Source organism: Acinonyx jubatus, chromosome C1, assembly GCF_027475565.1.
Source record: "Acinonyx jubatus isolate Ajub_Pintada_27869175 chromosome C1, VMU_Ajub_asm_v1.0, whole genome shotgun sequence".
Classification (NCBI taxonomy): domain Eukaryota; kingdom Metazoa; phylum Chordata; class Mammalia; order Carnivora; family Felidae; genus Acinonyx; species Acinonyx jubatus.
This window is the reverse complement of record NC_069381.1, coordinates 109,069,007-109,093,785: the sequence shown is the minus strand read 5'-3', so window position 1 is coordinate 109,093,785 and position 24,779 is coordinate 109,069,007. Positions and strand designations below refer to the sequence as shown.

Here is a 24,779-nt window from a genome sequence, read left to right as displayed (position 1 = left end):
AAAAAATTTATTACTTGCAAAAAATTTTTTAAGTATTTTTAAAATTCTCTTTATAAAAATGAAGTATGGGGGCATCTGGGTGGCTCAGTTGGTTGAGGGTCCGACTTTGGTTCAGGTCATGATCTCACAGTTCGTGAGTTTCAGCCCTGCATCAGGCTCGCTGCTGTCAGCGCAGAGCCCACTTCAGATCCTCTGTCCACGCCCCCCGCCCCTCCCCTGCTCAAGTTTGCTCTCTCTCCCTCTCAAAAATAAACATTAAAAACATAAATAAATAAAAGTGAAGTATGTAGTCAACATGATGCTAGAAGTTCTAGCCAATGCAACACAGCAAGAAAAAACAAATAAAAGGAGTACAGATTGGAAAGTAATAAAACTGTTCCCATTTGCAGATGACATGATTGTCTATATAGGATATCCCAAGAAAATTACAAAAAAAACTCCTAGAACTAACAAGTCAGCTTAGCAAAGCCATGGAACACAAGATTAAAACACAAAAATCTATCGTATGTCTATATCCTAGCAATAAACATGTGAAGGCTCAAATTAAAGGTGTATACCAGTTGCAATTGCTCAAAAAACCCCAAACACTTAGTTGTAAACCCAACAAAATATGTAAGGGGTTGTATAATGAAAACTACTAATGAAAGAAATACAAAAAGATCTAAAAAAAATGAAGGGACATACTGCGTTCATGAATTGGAAGACTGAACATAATAAAGGTTCTATACAAATTGATCTATCTACACATCTAACGCAATTCCTATCAAAATTCTACCAAGGATTGGGTTGACATAGAAAAGTTTATTCTGAAATTCATATAGAAAAAACAAGAACTAGAATATCTCAAAGAATTTTGAAAAAAATAAAAGTAGGAAGACTCACTCTACCTGATATTATGGCTTCCTTATATAGCTACAGTAATCATGACTGCAATATTGGCTGAGGGATAAACGCATAGATCACAGAACAGAGAACCAAGTGATAGTCAACACAAGTCTAACCAACTGGCTTCTGACAAAGATAAAAAAGCAGTTCAGTGAATGAAAAGAGAGTCTTTTCAACAAATGGCATTGGAGTAATTAGACATCCATGGGAAAAACCCAAAAACCAGGCTTAACTCCACACCTTTCACAAAAATTGGCTCAAATGGATCATAGATTTTTAAATTAAATTAAGTTAAATTTTATTTTATTATTTTATTTTAGAGAGAGTGAGCAGGGGAGAGGAGCAAAAGGAGAGAGAGAGACTATTAAGCAGATTCCATACTTAGTGCAAAGTCTGACACGGGGCTTGATCCCAGGAACCTGGGATCATGATCTGAGCTGAAATTAAGACTCGGACACTCAACTGACCAAGCCACCCAGGCACCCCAAAATGGATCATAAATTATTTTATTTTATTTTATTTTGAGAGAGAGAGTGGGTGTGCATGCATGTGTGCACTGGAGGAGGGGCAGAGAGAGAGGGAGAGAGAGAATCCTAAGCAGGCGCCACCCTGTCAGCCAAGAGCCCGATGCAGGGCTCGATCTCATGAACTGTGAGATCATGACCTGAGACAAAATCAAGAGTTGGGCACTTAACAGACTGAGCCATCCAGGTGCCCAAGATCGTGGGTTTTAAAGTAAAGTGTGAAACTATTAAACGTTTAGAAGAAAACAGCAGAAAACACTCAGGACCTGGGGCTTGGTGAAGTTGTGGATATGACACCAAAAAACACTATCCATAAAAGAAAAATATCAATCAATTGGATTTCATGAAACCTTTGTCTCTGGGAAATGCCCTGTTAAGAGGGTAATAGCACAAGCTACAGATTGGGAGAAAACACTTGCAGACCACATATCTGGTAAAGAACTCATTTTTAGAAATATAAGGAACTCTCAATCCAATTAGAAAATGGTGGGGCGCCTGGGTGGCTCGGTCAGTTGATCGTCCGACTTCAACTCCGGTCATGATCTCACAGTTCATGAGTTTGAGCCCTGCATCAGGCTCTGTGCTGACAGCTTGGAGCCTGGAGCCTGCATCGGATTCTGCGTCTCCCTCTCTCTCTGCCCCTCCCCTGCTTGTGCTCTCTCTCTCAGAAATAAACATTAAAAAAAAATTAACAAAAAAAGAAAGTGGGCAAAATGCATGAATAAACATTTCACTGGAAAGGATAGATGGAAGGAAAACAGGCATGTGAAAAGATGCTCAATATCACTTGCCATTACGTTAAGGCAAGTAAAGACCACACTGAGACGCTCTTACACATCTACCAGGACAACTGAAGTAAGAAGCAGTGGTAATACAAAATGCTGGCAAGGATGTGGGGAGAACTGGATGCCTTGTACTTCGCTGCTGGGAATGTAACCTGGTACAACCACTTTGGAAATAGTTTGGCAGTTTCCTAACCCTATGGCCTGGCTACACCACTGGACATTTCTCCTAGAGAAACAAAAATTTGTGTCTTCACAAAAACTCTGACACAATTGCCTACAGCCTCTTTATTCATGCCAGCCTAAAACTATAGACAGCCCAGATGTCCTTCAGTGGGGGAAATAAATTGTGATAGGTCCATACCATGAAGTACTACTCGGTAGTAAAAATGAACAAACTACTGATAAATGCACCCACCTGGATGGAGCTCAAGGAGCAGGATGTGATGTGAGGTCCCCCAGGGGCACAGCTCTGCCCCTCCCCAGCCTGCACTTAGGGCAGCTCGACTTCACTCTCCACTGCATGGACAGGATGGAACTCAGGCCTAACATCTCATCCTTCTTGTCCTAGCACATGGCTCAAGCATGACCATGTGACACAACTCAGGCCAAAGACAGGGGCTGGGCGTGAGCCACAGGATGCCTTTCTCCAGGCTCTGCCCCTGGGTGTCTTACTACTATGCAGCAAATGACCTGGAGCAGCTGGAAAGGAACCACGCTGATTATACTGTTTGAGCCTCTGAAAGAGTCCATGCCTGCAGGTAAAACTACCCCAGACTCATGTGATAAATTGTATCTTCTATTAAAGGAACAAACTATAGAGTCCCTGGGACAATTCAAGTAACAGTGGACAAGATGCCTCTACTCTGAATAAGTGGATTAGAGAAACATTCTCCTGTGTTACCTGAGCCCCGTCTTCCATGTCAACAAAAATGGAAGATCCCTCAGTAAGTCAGAAGATTTTTGTGCAAGCAGCTACCCGTTTTTCTGACCCACTTTTGTGACAGTCTCATTAAGAAGTAACTTAAAAAAAATTTTTTAATGTTTATTTATTACTTTTGAGAGACAGAGATGGAGCATGAGTGGGGGAGGGACAGAGAGAAAGGGAGACACAGAATCTGAAGCAGGCTCCAGGCTCTGAGCTGTCAGCACAGAGCCCAACGTGGGGCTTGAACTCACAAACCTCGAGATCATGACCTGAGCCAAAGCTGGACGCTCAACTGACTGAGCCACTCAGGCGCCCCAAGGAGTAACTTTTTAGCTCCAGGAGTGGAGCCAGAATCAGTTTCTTTTTCCTCTAAAGAGAATGCTCATGGGGCGCCTGGGTGGCTCAGTTGGTTAAGTTTCTGACTTTGACTCAGGTCATGATCTCACGGTTGGTTAAGCATCTGACTTTGACTCAGGTCATGATCTCATGGTTCGTGAGGTGGAGCCCTGCGTCGGGCTCTGTGCTGACAGCTCTGGAGTCTGCTTTGGATACTGTGTCTCCCTCTCTCTCTGCCCCTCCCCCACTCACCCTCTGTCTCTGTTTCAAAAATAAATAAACATTAAAAAACTTTTTTTAAATAAAGAGAAAGCTTACAAAATACAAGTAACAGACAGCAATGTGTAATGTTTCCTCCCTTTGCTAGAAACCAGTGAGGGAAAGAAGTGTGTGTGATGGCGGGGGCGGGGGGGGGGGTACCCCAGCCTAAGAGAGGTTATAGTTTCTCACAGTCCAAACAGAGTTCACTGATGAAGCGACATGAATATTATTTTAGCAGCTTCAAGGAAACTGATTCTTCTTTACCAGCTCAGCATTTCCATCCACAGATAGCAAAGAAGTAGCAGGCTCCAGGAGCCTGGCTGTTGTTCCTTTCTATCTGAGGGGTTGGCCATTGTGCCCTCATGTGACAGGTCACCTGATCTGGTCCAGGCTCTTAACAAGAAGAGTGAGACATTGAGGGATGGGGCTAGAATAAAACATAAGGAACCCACCAATCACCTGGGCTGAAAGTCAATCCCTTTTATCCATGTGAAACTTAGTACTGGCCCCTACATTAAAACTACTGTATTATAATGAGCTATATTAGCCAACTTTATAATTAAGGCCCATAGACTTCAACTACTCTAGCAGAAAATTTCTGCCAAATTCTCATTATGAAGTGACACTTTTTGTGAGATATTTCAGTAACCTTGGCAGAAGGAAGGAAATGACCCCAAGATATCCTAACTAAATGCCTTTTGAATAATTGTAAAGGAAGTGTTTTAAAAAAAGACTACATGAATTCCTTTATTGCCATAGACGTACCATAGATCGAATGTTTGTGTCCCCCAAAATTCATATGTTGAGACCAAAATTCGTATGTGTGATGGTATTGGGAGTGGGGCCTTTGTGGAGGTGATATTTATGGAAGTGATTATGACATGAGGGTGGAGCCCCCACAAATGGGATTAGTGTCCATATAAAAGGGACCCCATAGGGCTCCCTCACCCCTTCTGCCATGTGAGGACACAGCCAGAAGACAGGTGTTTATTTAAAAAAAAATTTTTTTTAATGTTTATTTTTGAGAAAGAGCATGAGCAGGGGAGGGGCAGAGAGAGAGAGAGAGAGAGAGAGAGAGAGAGAATATGAAGCAGGCTCCAGGCTCTGAGCTGCCAACACAGAGCCTTGATGTGGGGCTTGAACCCACAGACCCCAAGATCATGACCTGAGCTGAAATCAGTCGCTTAACCGACTGAGCCACCCAGGTGCCCCAGAGGATGGGTGTTTATTAACCAGGAACAGACCCTTACCAGCAAATCTGTTGGTGCCTTGATCTTGGACTCCCAGCCTCCAGAGCTGTGAGAAATCAGTATCTGTTGTTGAAGACCCTGTCTGTGGGGTTCTGTTACAGCAGCCTGAACGGAGACAAAGGAGGGGACTGAAGATAGGCCTCAGCGTGTACTTGTTTGTTAATTCATTAATTCACTCAATGAAAAGGTTTTTTTTTTTTAGGTGATAAAAATGGTACTTGATTTTTTAACTTTAATTTCTCTTTAATAACAATATACTGGTTTCAGTGGCACCTGGATGGCTCAGTCAGTTGAGCATCTGACTGCAGCTCAGGTTATGATCTTGCAGTTTGTGAATTCAAGTCCTGGGTCGGGCTCTGTGCAGACAGCTTGGAGCCTGGAGCCTGCTTCGGATTCTGTGTCTCCCTCTCTTTCTGCCCCTCCCCTGCTCATGCTCTGTCTCCCTCTCTCAAAAATAAATAAACATTGAAAAACAATTAAAAATGAATAAAACAAAGTAAAATAAAATAAAACAAAATCTTAGAAAATTAAAAAATAAAAATTGTGGCAAAAAACACATAACAAAATGGTTCATTGTCACCATTTAAAAAAAATTTTTTTTTAACATTTGTTTATTGTTGAGAGACAGAGAGAGACAGAGTGTGAGCAAGGACTGAGCAAGGCGTGGAAAACTCTACTGAAACATGATAACCTTCCCTGTGGAAAATCAAAATGGAAAATACCTGGGTGGCTCAGTCGGTTGAGCATCCGACTCTTGATTTTGGCTCAAGTCATGATCTCACAGTTCGTGGGATTGAGCCCCGTGTCGACCCCCGCATTGATCTCTGTGCTGACATCCTGGAGCCTGTTTGGAATTCTTTCTCTTTCCCTCTCTCTCTGCCCCTCCCTTGCTCAAACTCGTGTGTGTGCTCTCTCTCTCTTTGTATTTCAAAATAAATAAACTTAAAAAAACAAACAAAAACACACTAGCAGCTCTTAATTACCATTTGGTGTAATAAATATATATTTGATCTTCATCCCCCGTTCTGGCGCAGAGCTCCTAAAGCCCGTAGGATATCGTAGGACATAAGAGTTACGAGAGCGCTTTTGTTCATAATAAAACTCTCTCAACCAGATCTGAGTTTATGCTAATAAAGTGGCCTTGGTGGGTCCCTAGATGGCTTCAGGATGCATCCTGGGTACCTAAACAGCCATAGAATTAGATGGTCGGAGCTTAGAGCTCCTGACCTGTGGGGAGCGGGAGAGGGGCTGGAGATTGGATTTGATCACCAATGGCCAGTGATTTAATGAGTCATGCCCTTGTGATGACAATCCTGTAAAAATCTCTAAGCAGCAGGTTCAGAGAGCTTCCCGATGGATGAACACAGTGAGGTTCTGGGGGGAGGTGTGCCTGGAGAGGATAGGTTGCTCTGTAGTAGCTCCAAATATCTTCTGGCTATTCCTGCCTTGTATACATCTCTTCCATTTGCCTGGTCCTGAATTGTATCCTTTACCATAAACTAGTAAACAGAAGTAAAGTGTTTTCCTGAGTTCCACGAGTCATTCTAGCCAAGCATGGAACCTGAAGAGGGGAGTCACAGGACCCCTGATCTATAGCTGCTCCATCAGAAGTATGGGTGGCCCCTCCGGGACTTGCAATTGGCACCTGCAGTGGGGGTAGTCATGTGGAACTAAATCCTTAAACCTGTGGGGTTCTGCCACTAACTCTGGGTACTTACTGTCAGAACTGAATTGAATTGAATTGTTGGATATCAGGTCGCTGTCCCAGAGAATCTGAGAGTTGATGCCAGAACTGTAATGACAGGTGGGCATCTTCTCTGGCTCCAAAAGGAGGCATCTGTGGAAAAGGAGACTGGGCAGGCAGGCAAGCTCAGTGTATCTGGTGCATATTAAGAACTCACTGCCTGTAGAAAAAATAGTTATTAAAAATAAGTTGAATGCTGAAATGCCTTGCAATATGGGGACATCTGGAATATTCTAGTAAAAGCTATGGGACATTTACTAAAGATTCTTACTTCAAGTTCATTTATTTATTTTTAGTAATCTCCATACCCAAGTGTGGGGCTTGAGCTGACTACCCTGAGATCAAACGGAGACAGCCAGATGCCCCTCCAGATTCTGATTTGAAATCATTATTCTATGCTCTTCACCTTGAGGTTAGTCCCTCAGGCCAGGAGGGGCCCAGTTTACCAGTCTCACTCTTGAGTTTGTAAAATATAAAACCTGTATTAGGAAAAATGCTGTTTCCTTGATTATTGGCAGCCCTCTCCAAATCATACGCAAAAATCCTCATGTAACCTGCTTAGAGATAAATGCGTTTGCCAGAGAGAGGGCGAATGAACAGGAGGAAAGTGAGGAAGACAGCTCAAAGCAGGCTGTTTCTGCTTGATGGCTCGAGACAGCGGTTTTCCACCAAGTACAGCAAGTGTCGACAAGGGAATGGGTCAGAAGAAGTTCTCCAGCTTAAACCTACTCCGTCAGTGACTGCAGGACAGGATCTGTAATCGCAATCAATACATTCCGCAGGGAATTCTAAAGCCATCAAAGTTTGAGAAGCATTGATTTCTTGTACGGACTGAATTGTGCTTCCCCCAACACCCAAATTCATATGTTTAAGCTCTAACCCCCGCAATGTGATTGTATATAGACATTATAGAGATAGGGTCTTTGGGACACATTAAGGTCAAATGAGATCGTCAGGGAGCAGGTGTGCTAGCAGGAAGAGCGCTCTCACCAGGAACAAAATTGGTGGATGCCTTGATCTTGGACTTCAAGCCTCCAAAGCCATGAGAAATAAATTTTTGTGCTTTGAGCCACCAGGGTTTTGTGGCACTTTGTTGTAGCAGGCTGAGCTGGCTAAGGCAGATTCGGGGGCAAAAAATGCCAGTCTGTTGTCAGCTACAAAGAAGGGACCCTCATTCTAGATCTCAAGTCTCTGGTGTGAAAAGCCAGGTGTAGCGGTTAGCGGGCTGGAGGCTGGGACCAGTGGCTGGGAGGGGGCACAAGGGTGCTCCTGAAATATTGGCAATGCTCTGTTTCTTGGTTAGGGTGTGATTACACAGATGCATGTGCTTTGTGAAACCTTGTTAGGCTTAGGATTTGCGTACTTTCCTGTGTGTACTTCTACTTAAAAAAAAAAAAAAAAGACAACATTCAAACAAAAATTTCAAAGGTTTACTTCTTAGAACGGTGAGGATTAAGTGAGCACCTATGTAAGGTGCCTGACCGTTTACAGCACACAGGATATACTCATTACGTATTTGCCAGCTCTCATCAGCTCATTAGGTGAAAGACCAAACAAATATGCAAATGACCAAACTGTGTGAGTAAAGCATCACCAGTCCACGCCTTCCCCCCCCCCCCCCCCCCCGCAAAAGAGTGCAAGGAGCAACTGCACAGATTTGGGGTTTGTAGTTATGCTTCTCACCCCTGGGAGCAGGGTCACTTAAGCTCTCTGAGGCTCAGCTTTGTAACTGCCCAACAGGTGAGTTGCCAAGATTAAACACGTACGTAAAGACCCTGTCCTCACAAGCTCTGCTCCCTGCACTCTCACAGCTGGAGGAGTGCTAAGCATGATGGTGAGGAATGGGAAGCTTTGATGTGGCAAAGTCCCCAGGCTCCTGCAGGCAGAATCAGCAGGCGGCTTTAAATGCAGATTCTCTGGTGGCCATTAACCCCTAAGCGGCTGTAGGCTAAAGCTTTCAGTGTTGCTCTAGAAAAGGTAAACTTTCCAAGAAACGCTGTTCGCAATTGACCTTCAAGGAAATCATTTGCAGATGCAGCTGCTGTGTGCTGGCTTTGAGGTTATTGCTGGCGATGACTGAGCCAAGACAGCGGGTGCCAAATACAGCCTTCCTGAGTGACCTTAAAAAAATTAAGCTAATGGCAATTTTATGTTTTATGGAAGCTTTTCCTGTCTACTAACTGCCAACAAGAGCCAATCCTGGCGTCTTGTGCCTCTATCTCAGCCTGGACACTTCAGGAAACCCAGCAGGAAAGTATATCAATGCAGATTAAGATGCCTCTTAGCTGTACTGTGAATTTTAGGAGACAAAGGCATACAACTAGGTGCTTGTGGAAACATGATTTTAACAAGTATTTTAACATGCATGGTAATGGTCACTATTACCCTCCTCAGGCTCTTGTTACAGCCCAGATATGACGCAGGCATCAACAACACTCCCAGTGTTTACTTACCCATCAAAGGTGAGGAGGGGCCTCATCTCCTACAGTCTCTCTCTCATGTCATCTTGGCTCTTTGCAAGGGCTAAAAGGCCACACATTATAGTTTTCTTGGTATCTGGGTATAGTTTTCTTGGTATTGTACACTCAAAGAATATACACATCCAAGATCAAGAATGAGTAGATGCATCTAAAGCTGATAGCCAGACAAATGTGCGGCAAAGGAAGGGACATTGGAGTGGATGCCTGAATTCTGCCTGTGTTTACCTGCTCTTTGAAAATAAGAGGGTGTGTGCACAAGTGACATAGAGAGATTTGTACTTCCTTTTTTAAAAAAGTTTATTTATTTTGAGAGAAAGAGCATGAGCAGGGGAGGGTCACACACACACACACACACACACACACACACACAGAGAAAGAGAGAGAGAGAGAGAGAGATAATCCCAACCAGGCTCTGCACTGACAGCACAGAGCCCGACTCAGGGCTCAGTCCCACAAAACTGTGAGATCATGACCTGAGCTGAAATCAACAGTCCGACGCTCAACCGACTGAACCCCCCAGGCGCCCCAGGAGTAAACTCCTTTTGTGCCTAACCCATAAATCTGGCTTTTCTATCATAAGTCTCATCCATAAGCACAGAACAAGTTAATGACAATGGGTAGGTTTCCCAGTCATGTGATTGTCCTCATTGCTGTATGCATAGCTGTCCCCAATCAGGAAGGGTTTTCAGTATCAGATGACAAAAATCCATTTTGGCTGCTTTAAGGAGATGAAGAATTTATGGAAAATCCTGGACTTCTTTGGAGAGCTGATGAAGCAGCTTGGTTCCCAGGCCGTGCATGAAAAGCACAGTCAAAACTGAACCTTACCACAGGTCCTGCGAGGACAGCAAGGCTGCTGCTGAGCAGTACAGGGTTCAGAAGCCAAGCCTCGGGCATAGTGCTCCTGGCGTTAGCACCCCAGGAGGGGAGGTCTATTTTGTCATGACTAGTGGTGGAAGACTCGCTATCATTCTGGACCCTTCGCATCTTAGGGACTTACTTCAAGTCCGGGGGAGACAGATCTGACAGTCAGAGTCACATCCTATGCCGTGGTTGACCCTTCTAGAGCTTGCCCACACCTAGTCCTCTTTTCCTGCCAGGGACATTAAGTGTTACATCTTCTTGTCCTCTTGCAGTAAGACAGAAAGGGCAATGGGCTGGAAGTCAAATGGGCTAGCCAAAGGGGTGTGAGTCAAAGTGACAAGTCTCACTTCTGGGCGGAAGCATTTTATTGCCCGGTGACCCCTCTCCAGCAGTCTATTCCTCTGGGGTATTGACAGGGAGGGTCCAGTTATTTCCAGCTACAAGATGGTAAAGCTCTGTCAGCCTGGGTTGCAAGGGGAGTGTGCAGTGCAGAGTCCTGGGACAACCGGTATTACATATGTAACTTAAGCAAGGAATAAACTTGTGCTGTTGAGCCACTGGGATTTAAAATTTTTTTTTCAAGTTTATTTATTTATTTTGAGAGAAAGGGAAACAGAGCACACAAGTGGGCAGAGAGAGAGGGAGAGAGAGAGGATCCCAGGCAGGCTCCACACTGTCAGTGCAGAGCCCTATGAGGGGCTTGAACCCATGGACTGTGAGATCATGACCTGAGCTGAAGTCAAGAGCCAGACACCCAACGGATGGAGCAACCCAGGTGCCCTAAGCCACTGGATTTTAGGATTTTTGTTCCTATAAGAAAATAGGTCAATCTTTCCCTTAAAATTTAGATATTGCCATATAGTCATTGAATTTGGTACAGAGAAGTCAGGTGAGTCTTATATTTTGACCTCTTGAAGAAACATTTTTTTCTTTAATGTTTATTATTTATTTTGAAAGAGAGAGAGCACAAACACACACCAGCAGGGGAGGGGCTGAGAGAGGGAGAGAGAGAATCCCAAGTCAGTTCTACTGACAGTGCAGAGCCCGACATGGGGCTCAATCCCACAAACCGTGAGATCGTGACCTGAGCTGAAATCAAGAGTCAGACGCTTAACTGACTAAGCCACCCAGGTGCCCTGAAGAAACCTTTTCTTAAAAATATAGCTTTACAGAGATATAATTTACATGCCATAAAATTCACTGGTTAAAAACGTGCAACTTAATGGGTTTTAGTATATTTGCAGAGTTTTGCAACCATCACCATAGTCTAGAAGACTTTTATCGCTGCAAAGAAGGACCTGCTACTTATGAGGAGTCACTCCCCATTCTCTCCTCCTTCCAGCCCCTGGCAACCATTGATCTATGAATTTGGCTATTCTGGACATTTCGTGTATATATATGGAATCATGCAATGTTTGGTCTTTTGTGTCTGGTTTCATTCACTCAGCATGTGTTCTAGGCTCATCCATGTTGCAGCGTGTATCAGTACTTCATCCCATTTTAGGGTCAAGTAATATTCCTGTGTATGCAAGGACATATAACATTTTGTTTACACAATCATCAGTTGATGGATATTTGGGTCGTGTCCACTTTTAGGCTATTATGCACATTCATGTTCAAGCTTTTTTTAAAAAAATTTTTGTATAAAGTTTTTTTTAACATTTATTTATTATTGAGAGACAGACACAGAGCGTGAGCAGGGAAGGGGTAGAGGGAGGGGGAGACACAGAATCTGAAGTAGGCTCCAGGATCTGAGCTGTCAGCACAGAGCCCTATGTGGGGCTCAAACTCACAAACTGTGAGATCATGACCTGAGCCGAAGTCGGTCACCCAACCAACTGAGCCACCCAGGCACCCCTAAAAAAATTTTTTTAATGTTTATTTATTTTTGAGACAGAGAAAGACAGAGCATGAGTGGGGGAGGAGCAGAGAGAGAGGGAGACACAGAATCGGAAGCAGGCTCTAGACTCTGAGCCATCAGCACAGAGCCTGATGCAGGGCTCAAACCCACAAGCTGTGAGATCATGACCTGAGCTGAAGTTGGACGCTCAACCAACTGAGCCACCCAGGTGCCCCAATGCATGTTCAAGTTTTTGTGTGGACATACATTTCCATTCTTTTGGGTATATACCTAGGACCATAATTGCTGGATCACATGGTAACATTGTTTGACATTCTGATGAACTGCTTGTTTTCCAGAGTGGCTGCACCATTTCACATTCCAGCTTGCAGTATATGAGGGTTCCAGTTTCTCCACATTGTGAACAATGCTGTTATTACAGTGATGCTAATTGGTGTCTTCTTATGATTATTTGCATAACTAATGATGTTAAGCATCTTTTCATGCACTTACTGGCCATTTTCATATCTTCTTTGAATAAATGTTTATTCAAATCCTTGGCCCTTAAAATCCTTAAAAAAATTGAGTTATTTGTCTTATTATTGAGTTGCAAGAGTTCTTTAAATATTCAAGATACAAATCCTTAGCAGATACAAGATTTACAAATATATTCTCCTATTCTGTGGATTACTTTTTTACTTTTTTGGTGATGTCATTTAAAACACAAAAGTTTTTTTATTTTATAATTTTTATTTATTTATTTTTAAATGTTTATTTATTATTTTTGAGAGACAGAGACAGAGCACAAACAGGGGAGGGACAGAGAGAGAGACACAGAATCTGAAGCAGGCTTCAGGCTCTGAGCTGTGAGCACAGAGCCCAACGTGGGACTCGAAGTCACGAGCTGTGAGATCATGACCTGAGTCGAAGTCAGACGCTTAACCAACTGAGTCACCCAGGCACACTTATTTCTTTTTTTAAATTTCTTTTTTAAATTTACATACAACTTAGCATATAGTGCAATAATGATTTCAGGAGTAGAATCCAGTGATTCACCCCCTACATATAACACCTGGTGCTCATCCCAACAAGTGTCTTCCTTAATGCCCCTTACCCCTTTAGCCCATCCCCCCCATCCACAACCCCTCCAGCAACCCTCAGTTTGTTTTCTATATTTAAGAGTCTCTTATGTTTTGTTCCCTCCTTGTTTTTATATTATTTTTGCTTCCTTTCCCTTATGTTCATCTGTTTTATATCTTAAATTTTTTTTAATGTTTATTTTTGACAGAGAGAGAGAGAGAGACAGACAGAGCATGAGTGGGGGAGGGGCAGAGAGAGGGAGACACAGAATCTGAAGCAGGCTCCAGGCTCCGAGCTGTCATCACAGAGCCCGACTCAGGGCTCGAACTCACAGACCGTGAGATCATGACCTGAGCCAAAGTCAGACGCTCAACCGACTGAGACACTCAGGCACCCCTGTTTTTTATATTAAATTCCTCATATGAGTGAAGTAGTATGATATTTGTCTTTGACTAATTTTGTTTAGCATAATACCCTCTAGTTCCATCCACATAGTTGCAAATGGCAAGATTTCATTCTTTTTGATTGCCGAGTAATACTCCACTGTATATATATACCACATCTTCTTTATTCACTCATCCGTTGATGGACATTTGGGCTCTTTCCATACTTTGACTATTGTCGATAGTGCTGCTATAGATATCGGGGTTGAATCACAAAAGTTTTAAATTAAAAAATTTGTTAATGTTTTTATTTTATTTTTGAGAGAGAGAGATCAGGGGAGGGGCAAAAAGGGGGGGACAGAGGATCCAAAGCAGGCTTCATGCTGACAAGCACAGAGCCCCACACAGGGTTCAAACTCACAAACCATGAGGTCATGACCTGAGCTTAAGTTGGACGCTTAACCAACTAAACCACCCAGGTGCCCCACAAAAATTTTAAATTTAGATAAAGTCCAACTTATTTTTCTCTCTTGTCACTTATGCTTGGATTTACATCTAAGAAATTATTGTCTACCTAGATACACTGTTTTCTTCTCAAGAGTTCTATAATTTTAGCTCTTACATATGGGTTTTTCTGCCATCTGGATCCAATTTTTGCATGTAGTATGAAGTGAGTATCCCAAACCATTGTTTTGCATGTGGACATCCAGTTGCCCTGCATCATTTTGAAAAGACTATTCTTTTCCCATGGAATTGTCTTTGAATGGACACTTGGCCTTTTGCTTAGTTGTCTGAAAAAATGTTTATCCTTAAAGTTCAAAAATGTAACCAAGTAGGGTCTTTTTGTTGTTGTTAAGATTTTATTTGTAAGTAATTCCTACACTTCATATGGGGCTTGAAACTACAACACCCAGATCAAGAGTTGCACACTCCACCACCTGAGCCAGTCAGGCATGCCAAGTAGGGTCTTTATGGCAATTGTTCTCTATCGCTTTTTTCTTGTGCGTGTCTCTTTGACATGCAATTTAAGTGTGTTCACTACAGGGGCGCCTGGGGGGCTCAGTGGGTTAAGTGTCCCAACTCTTGATTCTGGCTCAGATCATGATCTCACAGTTTGTGACTGAGTCTGAGTCCCAGGTCGGGCTCCACGCTGACAGCACGGAGCCTGCTTGAGACTCTCTATCTCTTTCTCTCTCTCTGCCCCTCCCCTGCCAGTGCATACTTGTGCACACACTCTCTCTCTGAAAAGAAATAATAAAATAAACATTAAAAACAGTAATCATGTGCAGGCTCCTGGGTGGCTCAGTAGGCTAAGCATCTGACTTCAGCTCAGGTCATGATCTCGTGGTTCATGAGTTCCAACACCACATCAAGCTTTGTTCTGATAGCTCAGAGCCTGTAGCCTGCTGCAGATTCTGTGTCTCCTTCTCTCTCTGCCCTAACCCTGCTCGTGCTCTCTCTGTCTCTGAAAACTAAATAAACATTAAAAAAAAATTTAAAACAAAGTAATCATATAAATATATATATTTAAAAAGTATGTTCACTACAGGGATGCCTGGGTGGCTCAGTTGGGAGAGTATGTGGCTCTTGATCTTGGGGTCATGAGTTTGAGCCCCATGTTGGGTATAGAGATTACATAAATAAATGTAAAAACATTTTTTTTAATTTAAGTATGTTCATTTCAGGGAAAACTATGCTATATAGGCATATCTTGGAGATATTGTGGGTTTGGTTCCAGACCACCATAATAAAGTAAGTACATATTGCAATAAAGCAAGTCAATGCAGTTTTCGGTTTCCCAGTGCATAAAAAGTTATGTTTACACAATATTGTAGTCTATTAAGTGTGAAATAGCATTATGTCTAAAAAACAATGTACATACTTAAAAACAGTTGATTGCTGAAAAATGCAAACTATCATCTGAGCTTTCACTGAGTCTAATCTTTTAGGGGGTGGAGGGCCTTGGCTCAGCGCTGGTGGCTGCTGACCAGGGTGCTGATTGCTGAAGGTGGGGTGGCTGTGGCAATTTGTTAAAGTAAGACAACAGTGAAGTCTGTGGCATCTATCCACACTTCCTTTCACAAATGATTTCTCTGTAGCATGCGATATTGTTTAATAACTTTTTACCCACAGAACTTCTTACAAAATCGAAGTCAATCCTCTCAAGCCCTGCCACTGTATTATTAACTAAGTTTATGTCATATTCAAAATCCTTTGTTGTCAGCTCAACAATCTTCACAGCATCTTCACCAGGAGTAGATTCCATCTCAGTAAACCATTTTCTTTGCTCATCCATAAGAAGCAACTTCTCATCTGCTCAAGTTTTATGAGACTGCCGCAACTCAATACCATCTTCAGGATCCACTTTTTTAAAAAAAATTTTTAACATTTATTTATTTTTGAGAGAGAGAGAGAGACAGAGCATAAGTGGGGAAGGGGCAGAGAGAGAGGGAGACACAGAATACGAAGCAGGCCCTAGGCTCTGAGCTGGCAGCACAGAGCCCGACATGGGGCTTGAACCCATGAACCATGAGATTATGACCTGAGCCAAAGTGGGACACCTAACCAACTGAGCCACCCAGGCACCCCAAGGCTGTTTTGCTTTCTTATCATTCATGTGTTCACTGGAGTAGCACTTTTAATTTCCTTCAAAAACTTTTTCTTTGCATTCACATCTTGGCTGACTTTGGTGTAAGAGGCTTAGCTGTTGGCCTGTACTGACTTCTGACATGCCTTCCTCACTGAGCTTAATCATTTCTAGCTTCTGATTTAAAGTAACACATGTGTGACTCTTCCTTCCACTTGAACATTTAGAGACCATTGTAGGGTTATTAATTGTCCTAATTTCAATATTGTTTTGTCTCAGGGAATAGTGAGGCCTGAGAGGAAAACAGACAGGAACTAGTGGTTGATGGAGTGGTCTGAACACATACAATATTTATTTATTAAGTTTGCCATCTTATCTTACATGGGATGTTCATGACACCACAAAACAATTATAATAGTAACAACAAAGATCACTGATCACCATAACAAATATAACAACGAAAAGGTTTGAAATATTGCAAGAATTAACAAAATGTGAACAAATGCAGAAACACGAAGTGAGTAGATGCTGTTGGAAAATGGCACCAATAGACTTGTTCCACACAGGGCTGTAAAAAAACCTTCAATTTGTAAAAAATGCAGTATATGTGAAGCACAGTAAAGCTAAATACAATAGGGGCGCCTGGGTGGCTCAGTCGGTTAAGCATCCGATTTTGGCTCAGGTCACGATCTCATGGTTAGTGGGTTTGAGCCCCACGTTGGGCTCTGTGCTGACAGCTCAGAGCCAGGAGTCTGCTTCCTATTTTGTGTCTCCCTCTGTCTCTGTCCTTCCCCCACTTTTGCTCCCTTTCCGTCCCTCTCCCTCTCTCTCTCAAAAATAAATAAACATTAAAAAAAAAGCTATGTGCAATAAAATAAGGTTTGCCTGTATACTAGAAGAGGGTAGGGGAAGAAAACTTCTCTTTCCTCCCTTCCAGTTTCTTTGTCTGGCTTACTAATTACATTGACATGAGATAGACTAACAAGAGAAAAACAAATTTAATTATATGTGTACAGGAGCCTCATAATAATAGGAGCCCTACAGGCAGTCAGGCAATTGAATATACTATGGCATCATGAGCAGAGGAGAAGGGGTAGGGATCTGGGACTTCAAAGGGAGGAGAGGAAGACAATTTATTGGAAGTTGGGAAGAACAAATGTTTGGTAAACATATTTGCCATGTTTTGCAGAGAGGTGGGACACAGAAGAATTTGATCTCCAGGCCCTGCCAGCTTCCCCCCCAGTTTAACATGCCTACCCCATATTCTTTGTAGTGATTCCTGGTGACAGTCCTTTTCCTGAACCACACTCTCCATCTAAAGTCTTCTAGGTAGTTAAAGGGGAAGTAAATAGGTCTTCCGGAGGGTCTTGATTGACTTCAGCTCAAAAGAATCCACATGCCAAAGTGACAGAGTCATGTATTCTTCTCCCCTTCAAAGGGCAGCTCCAAAAAAAATTGACACCTCTTATACTAAAATTCAGTAATTCCCTCCATTCCATTTTAGTTTTTCACCTTTAAATTTAAGCAAAATAAAGTTTGATGCTGTTCATATAAAAAAATAGTTTGCATAGCACAATCCATTCTATAAAAGTGTTATATGCCTTTCATCTCAATTATCTCCCTCTTATTGTAATGTCTAGAAATATAATCACTGAATGTTAACACTAATTTTTTCCTAAATGGTAGAGTTTGGGCACATTTACTAATTTCTTCTTTATATCTCTCTGTGTGGGTTAATTAAAAACAATAATGAGAATGTATCACTTTTATATAAAAGTAAAGTCATGAGTTCAAAAATTCATCATAAGTTTTTCAAACACCTTTAAATGGCTATCAAAGCAATTTCGTTCTTTAATATTACTGCAATGTTGTACTTTACTAATCTTTTTTCCCAATTTTATTGAGATATAATTGAAATATAAAATTGTGTTAGTTTCGAGGATACAGCATAATGGTTTGATATATGCATATGTTGCAAAATCATGAGCACAGTAAGTCTAGTTAAACCCATCTCCTCATATAGTTCTACATTTTTTCCCTTGTGACGAAAACTTTTAAGATCTGCACTCTTAGCAACTGTACAATACAGTGTTGCTAACTGTAATCACCATGCTGTACGTTACATCCCCAAGACTCATTTATAACTGGAAGGTTTGGCCACCTACACCCATTTCTCCTACCCTTTAACACTTATTTCTGATCTAGAGATCCCTCACCTCTGATGAAAGCAGTGAATGTTCATTGCTGTCTGAATGCCTGGTCCTGTGTTGCTGTCTTAAAGGCTTTGAGTAGAATGTCCCATTTAATCATCTCATTAACACCTCAGAAATAGGAACTATGATCCTAATTTGACAGATGTGGCAATTGAGACTTCAAGATGTTAATTAGCTCATCCAGGGTACTTGAATAAACGCATCTATCTATCTATGTATCTATTTATCTATCCATCCACCCATCCATCCATCTGCTTATCTATGTATCTGAGGAGATTTATTGTAAGAATTTGCTCATGTAGTTATGGAGGCCAAGAAGTCCCACAAACTGCCATCTGCAAGCTAGGGAATCAGGAAAGCTGGTGGTATAATTTATTCTGAAGCCAAAGGCCTGAGAACCAGGGGGCTGCTGGTGTAAGTTCCAGAGTCTGAAGGTGCAAAAATCAGGCCAACGTCCAAGGGTAGGAAAAGATGGCCCAGCTCAAGATGGAGAGTGAATTCACCCTTTTTTTGACTTTTTGTTCTGTTTGGGCATTCAATGGATTGGGTGGTATTTGCCCACGTTAGTAAGGGTGGATCTCTACTGAATCACGTAATTTATTCCAGAAATACTCTTATAATAGACACAATCGGAAATGTTTATCAGCTATTTGGGTATTCCTTACCCCGGTAAAGTTGACACATAACCATCACAAGTCCACCCCTTGTCAGCTATACACATCTCCTTAAACCATACTTAATCTCCAAAGAAAGATAGTAACAAGGTTATAATTCTCCTTAATGTGCTACTACTATCTGGTATACAACCCAAAACCTGCTAACCCCTTTCCTGGAAGAGGAGGCCAAGTTCCTGAGTGATGTTTGTTCTTCTTCTTGATATTCTGTGGCTCAAATAACACGATTTAAAATTAACAGTACGAAGCACCATGATATAAAGTCAGTATATCTCATGTTATATGAGAGAATAAGAGAGGAAAGGAAACAGAGATATTTTCTTAATATATGTATATATCTAAACAAAAGTGTATTCAATACAAAATGAAGAGGAAATACTCATAGCAATTACGGTCCTCGTTTCTGTAACCAGTCATGTGTCACAGCTGGTATTTATAACACCTTCTACTACTAAGAATTTTGTATTCACTTTGTCTTCAGCAAGTACCTCAGCTGGTTGTGGTTCTTTACCTGGTGGGATGACTCAAACCTTCATTTCTGAAGGGTCTGGGTCATTACTAGTCCTGCCTGGATTGGGTTGTTGTAGTTTTCCACCGACCTTAATCACAAGACATGGAACTTCTAAGAGACGGCCTGGGGGTGTCCTGTACTCCAGACACACTCTTCTTTTCTTCCATCACGTAGTAGTCCAATTTCCCCATGGTAGTCAGGACCAATCCGCCAGTCACTCCCTTCCTTGCCTGTTGATGCAGAGGCATGAGAAGCCCAAAGTGACTGGGAGGCAGTCTTAACTTCTGGTTCAATGGAATCACTGTTGTGTCTCTTTGTGGAAGTTTCCCTTCCTTTGGAGTTAAGACCTCTAGGCCAGCAGAGCATAAAGTCACAGGAGTAGGAAGCAAATGTGCTCGTGGGTTGCTATGGGTAGCAGTGAGTGGTTCCACTCCCGTTTCTCCCCCTTGGTTCTTGAATCCTGACTATGGAAGGAATAGCACCAGATACTAGTTGCTGTTTTATGGAACATACAGCCTAATGGAGAACCTTGTCCCAGCACTGCAAGGTATTGCCACCCAGCTCGGGGCTGTTTGTAACTGAGTCTTCAAAAGCCAGCTGCTTCAGGATGGTGGGGACATGGTAAGACAGTGAATTCTATGAGCATAAGCCCATTGTTTCACTTCTCTTGCTGTGAAGTGAATTCTTTGAACTGTAGCAATGCTGTGTGGAATACCATGATGGAGGATAAAGCATTCTGTAATTCTATGGATGGTAGTTTTGGCAAAAGTTTTGTATGCAGGGAAGGCGAATCCATATCCAGAGTAAGTGCCTATTCCAGTAAGAACAAAACACTGTCCCCTCCATGATGGAAGCAGTCCAATGTAATCAACTTGCCACCAGGTAGCTGGCTGATCACCCAGGGGAATGGTGCCATATTGGGGGCTCAGTGTTCGTCCCTGCTGCTGGCAGATTGGGCACTCAGTAGTGGCCATAGCCAGGTCAGTCCTGATGAGTGGAAGGCCATGTTGCTGAGCCCATGCATAACCACTTCTGCCATCATAGCCTCTCTGCTTATGAGCCAGTTAGGCGATGCTAGGGCTGGCTGGGGAAAGGCAGACTGATGTCTACAGAATGGGTCATCCTATCTGCTTAATTATTAACATCCTCCTCTGCTAAGATCATCATTTGGTGAACATAGGATGCAAATATACTCATGTTTTTTTTTTTTTTTACCCAAAGAGGTCTATTCAAATACCTCTTCCCCAAATTTCTTTGTCATCAATTTTCCAACCATATTCCAAGTCCCCAATCATGAAAGCAAATCATTGGCTCAGCCATGAATCAGTATACAATTACACATCTTGCCACTTCTTCCAAGCAAAGTGGACAAGCAGGCATACTTCCTGAAGTTCTGCCCACTAGGAGGATTTTCCTTCACCACTGTTCTTGAGGGATGGCCCAGAAAGGGGCTGCATGGCTACGACCATCCACTTTCAGGTGGTGCTTACATATCACGCAGAACCATCTGTAAACAAGGCCTGAGTCTTTTCTTCCTTTGTCAACTAGTCACAAAAAACTCCCCGTGAGGTGACAGGTGCAGGAAGGAAGGGAGAAGGCCATGCAGCGGGAGTGGAGAGCATGGGCATTTGGGCCACTTCTTCACATAATTTACTTGCACATTCAGGTGCCCGGGTTTGGTCACATATATACCACTTGTCATTTGATGCTGGAGTGTGGTTGTGCACGCCCAATGTTGTGGCTCGGTGGGTCAGATAACACCCAGTTCATGATAGGTAGCTGAGGTCACATGTAATTTGATGGACCACAGCCAAGCATTCAGTCTCTTCTAGGGCCCAGTAGCAGGCCAAGAGCAGTTTCTCAAAAGGAGAGTTGCTATTTGCAGAGGATGTCAGGGCCTTACTCCAAAATCTTAAAGACCTGTAATGCAATAAATCTACAGGGGCCTGTGAAAGGCTCCAGGCAGCATCCCTAGTGCCACTGATACTTCCAGTACTTCCGTGGGATCTGTGGGTCACGTGGCCCACGTGGCAGAGCAGCTTGCACAGCAGCCTGGAATGTTGCAGAGCCTTCTCTTGTTCTGGGTCCCACTAAAAACTAGCAGCATTTGGGGTCACTTGGCAGATGGGCCAGAGTAACACACCCAAATGAGGAGTACATTGCCTCCAAAATCCAAGGAGGTTGGAGAGTTGTCCTCCTGGACAGTGCAGGTGTATTGCTGGTCTTGCCACCTGAAAGCAAACTGCTTTGCTCTGCTGGGCCTTATGGACAGGTTGTGGAGAAAAAGGAATTTACCAGATCAATAGCTGCATGCCAGGCACCAGGGGATGTTAATTTGCACAAGCAACAAAGCCACAGCTGGGACAGCAGCTTCCAATCACTACCTGCTTTAGCTTGTGATAATCTGGTATCATTTCCTAAGACCTACCCGTCTTCTGCAAGGGCCACATAGGGGGGCTTAATGGGGGTGAGGGTGAGCTGGGAGTCACCTTTCACGTCCTTGCACGGATGTCTGCAGTACCTCCAGCAATGCTGAATGGCTTTTTTTAACAAATATTTTTAAATGTTTATTTATTTTGAGAGAGAATGTGAGCAAGGGAGGAGCAGAGAGAGAGAGAGAGAGAGACAGAGACAGAGACAATCCTAAGCAGGCTCTGCGCTGTGAGCACAGAGCCCGATGTGGGGCTCAATCTCATGAACGCTGAGACCATGACCTGAATGAAATCAAGAACCAGATGCTTAACCAACTAAGCCACCCAGGTGTCCCTGAGTTGCTTCTGATGTGCTTTCTAGGTATGCACAGTTCTAAGGGTTTCACTTGGCTTTTCCCACCCTGGTAGCCCTCACTCCACAGGCTGGAGGGCAAATGTGGCGATTCTGCCAGCTGCTAGCTATGTCTATTCCATTTATGTATTCTGAACTGGGAAATCACCACAAGATGGGCTTGGGGACCCACTAGGCCCACAGTGACATGGACCTGAGTTAAAATCTCATTGATCCTTGAGCCCCTACTCTGACCAGAGGGCCACAGTAACGTTTTGGGCCTCCTGGAGTCAATGCCTATTCACAGCCAGTGTCCAGTAATCCATGAGTGGTCTGATTGTTTCCTTTTACCCACTGCACAGTTATCCAGGTAAATGGCTGTAAAGGATCTGGTAAAGGTCAAGGGGACCCATTTCCCTGGTTCATTCAAGGGGTTCCTGGTCTGGGAACTGGCTCAAGTCTGAGAATTGATCTATTTTATGATTTGAGTTAGACTTTTGTTCACTTTACCTAGAACTTTTCTGCTTATACAGACCAAGTAAGAATTTCATAGGCTTCCTATTTATTTCGTTTCTAGGAACACGATGATTAACCGGCTAGTGCCGTGGGTCTCTGTGAGTCAGACTATTCTGCTTGCTTTGATTCTGCAGTCCTTTGTGGTTACCACACCCACCTTCCCTTTTATGTTGTACATCCAGAAAAACACTCCTTGGGCCTTGAAAGGGCAAGCCATCTTGAGTTCCGTAGGAATGAATTCTGCCAAAAACCTGTGAGGCTGGAGGAGGATTCAGATGAGCTCCCAGCCCTGGCTGGTACCATGATTGCAGCCTTGCGAGACCCTGATCAAGGCCGTGTAGTTCTGTTATACTAGACTCCTGAAGCATGGCAACTGAAATGATAAATGTTGTTTTAACCTGCTAACTTTGCGGTAATTTGTTGTACAGCTTGGAAAACTAGGAGAATACAGATAGGTGTAATGAGAAGAGAAAGCAGGAATGATCTGTACCCTGAAGGCAATAACTGCAGCAACCTGCTACCCCAAATCCCTGACAGTGCTTTAAAAATACCAACTGCGGGGCGCCTGGGTGGCTCAGTCGGTTAAGCGTCTGACTTCAGCTCAGGTCATGATCTCATGATTTGTGGGTTTGAGCCCCGCATTGGGCTCTGTGCTGACAGCTCAGAGCCTGCTTTGGATCCTCTGTCGCCCTCTCTCTGCCCCACCTCCCCTAGTTCTCTCTCTCTCAAAATAAATAAATAAACTTAAAAAAAAATAAACAGCATGGAACCTTAAAAAAATACCAATTTCATGCTATTGAAATGGTAAAAGTTAATTTATAAGTGAGACTTTTTTATTAAAAAAATTTTTTAATGTTTATTCATTCTTGAGAGACAGAGAGACAGAGCATGAGTGGGGAAGGGGCAGAGAGAGAAGGAGACACAGAATCCGAAGCAGGGTCCAGGCTCTGAGCTGTCAGCACAGAGCCTGATGCGGGGCTTCAGCCACGAACTGTGAGATCATGACCTGGGCCGAAGTTGGACGCTTAACCAACTGAGCCACCCAGGTGCCCCTCGATGAGGACTTCTTGAGAAATCTACTAGAGAGGAAGTTTCAGGCAACAAAATGACTAGAGAGATATGGACATAAGACTGGTGGTAAGCATTAAATATTTGTTTTTTTTCCCTAGAAATTAATATTAATCACAGGTTAAAAGGGAGAGTATAGTATGCTACCTGCTGTCAGTATGTTCTGACATTATAGGTACAGCACAACTATTTAAAAAGTCAGAGGAGACCCCTAAAGGAGATGGAGATTAATTCCTCACCCCCTTAATGTGAGCTATGTTTAGAGACTTGCTTCCACAGAGTTGATTATGGAAAGGAGGGAGGGAGGGATAACTTGACAGTAGATGGACCTAGTAAACACTACTTAAACATGTTTGTGTATCTGTCTACTAAAAGATCCTAGCAATAATTACAAACCCAAAAGCAATGGTCATGCCACACTACCTAGATTATGCTATGAAAATACTGCTTCCCAGTAAATAAAACCAGAGATTCTTGGAAGAATGACTAAAGAGCAGGATATACATAAGATGTGTCTAGAATATCTTGCCATACCAGATAGCAAAATCATATCAGAAAGAATCAAGAGCCAACCTAAGGATGCTCCTATAAAAAGATACAATCAGACAATAAGTAACTCCTAATGAAAGAACACAATACGATAAGTAGTCTTTCAAAATTAAAAAAAAAAAAAATGAATTGACCAAGACTCTGTATCCATTGGACAGAAAATCATGTTTGAACTATAGTATTAAGTACAATCAAAAAAATCAAAATGCGGGGAACTTAAAGGATTGAGTGCTTTTACAAATAAATTGTAAGAAGGGCACCTGGGTGGCTCAGTCCATTAAGCATCTGACTTCGGCTTGTGTCTATGATCTCACAGTTTGTGAGTTAGAGCCCAGCGTTAGGCTCTGTGCTGACAGCTCAGAGCCTGGAGCCTACTTCAGATTCTGTGTCTCCCTCTCTCTCTGCTCTTTCCCCACTCATGCTCTGTCTTTCTCTCTCTCCTTCAAAAATAAATAAACATTAAAAAAAAGTTTTACAAATAAATTTTAAGAAAAAAACAAGGGCCACCTACTAAAAATTTAAAAGGTATATCAAAGACAGA

At 42.7% G+C, this 24,779-nt stretch overlaps 1 pseudogene; it reads right to left on the bottom strand.

Annotated features, from left to right (window-relative positions):
• Nucleotides 1-19,244: 19,244 nt before the first annotated feature.
• Nucleotides 19,245-22,838, bottom strand: LOC128311835 (uncharacterized; annotated as a pseudogene).
• Between the last annotated feature and the right edge of the window lie 1,941 nt (nucleotides 22,839-24,779).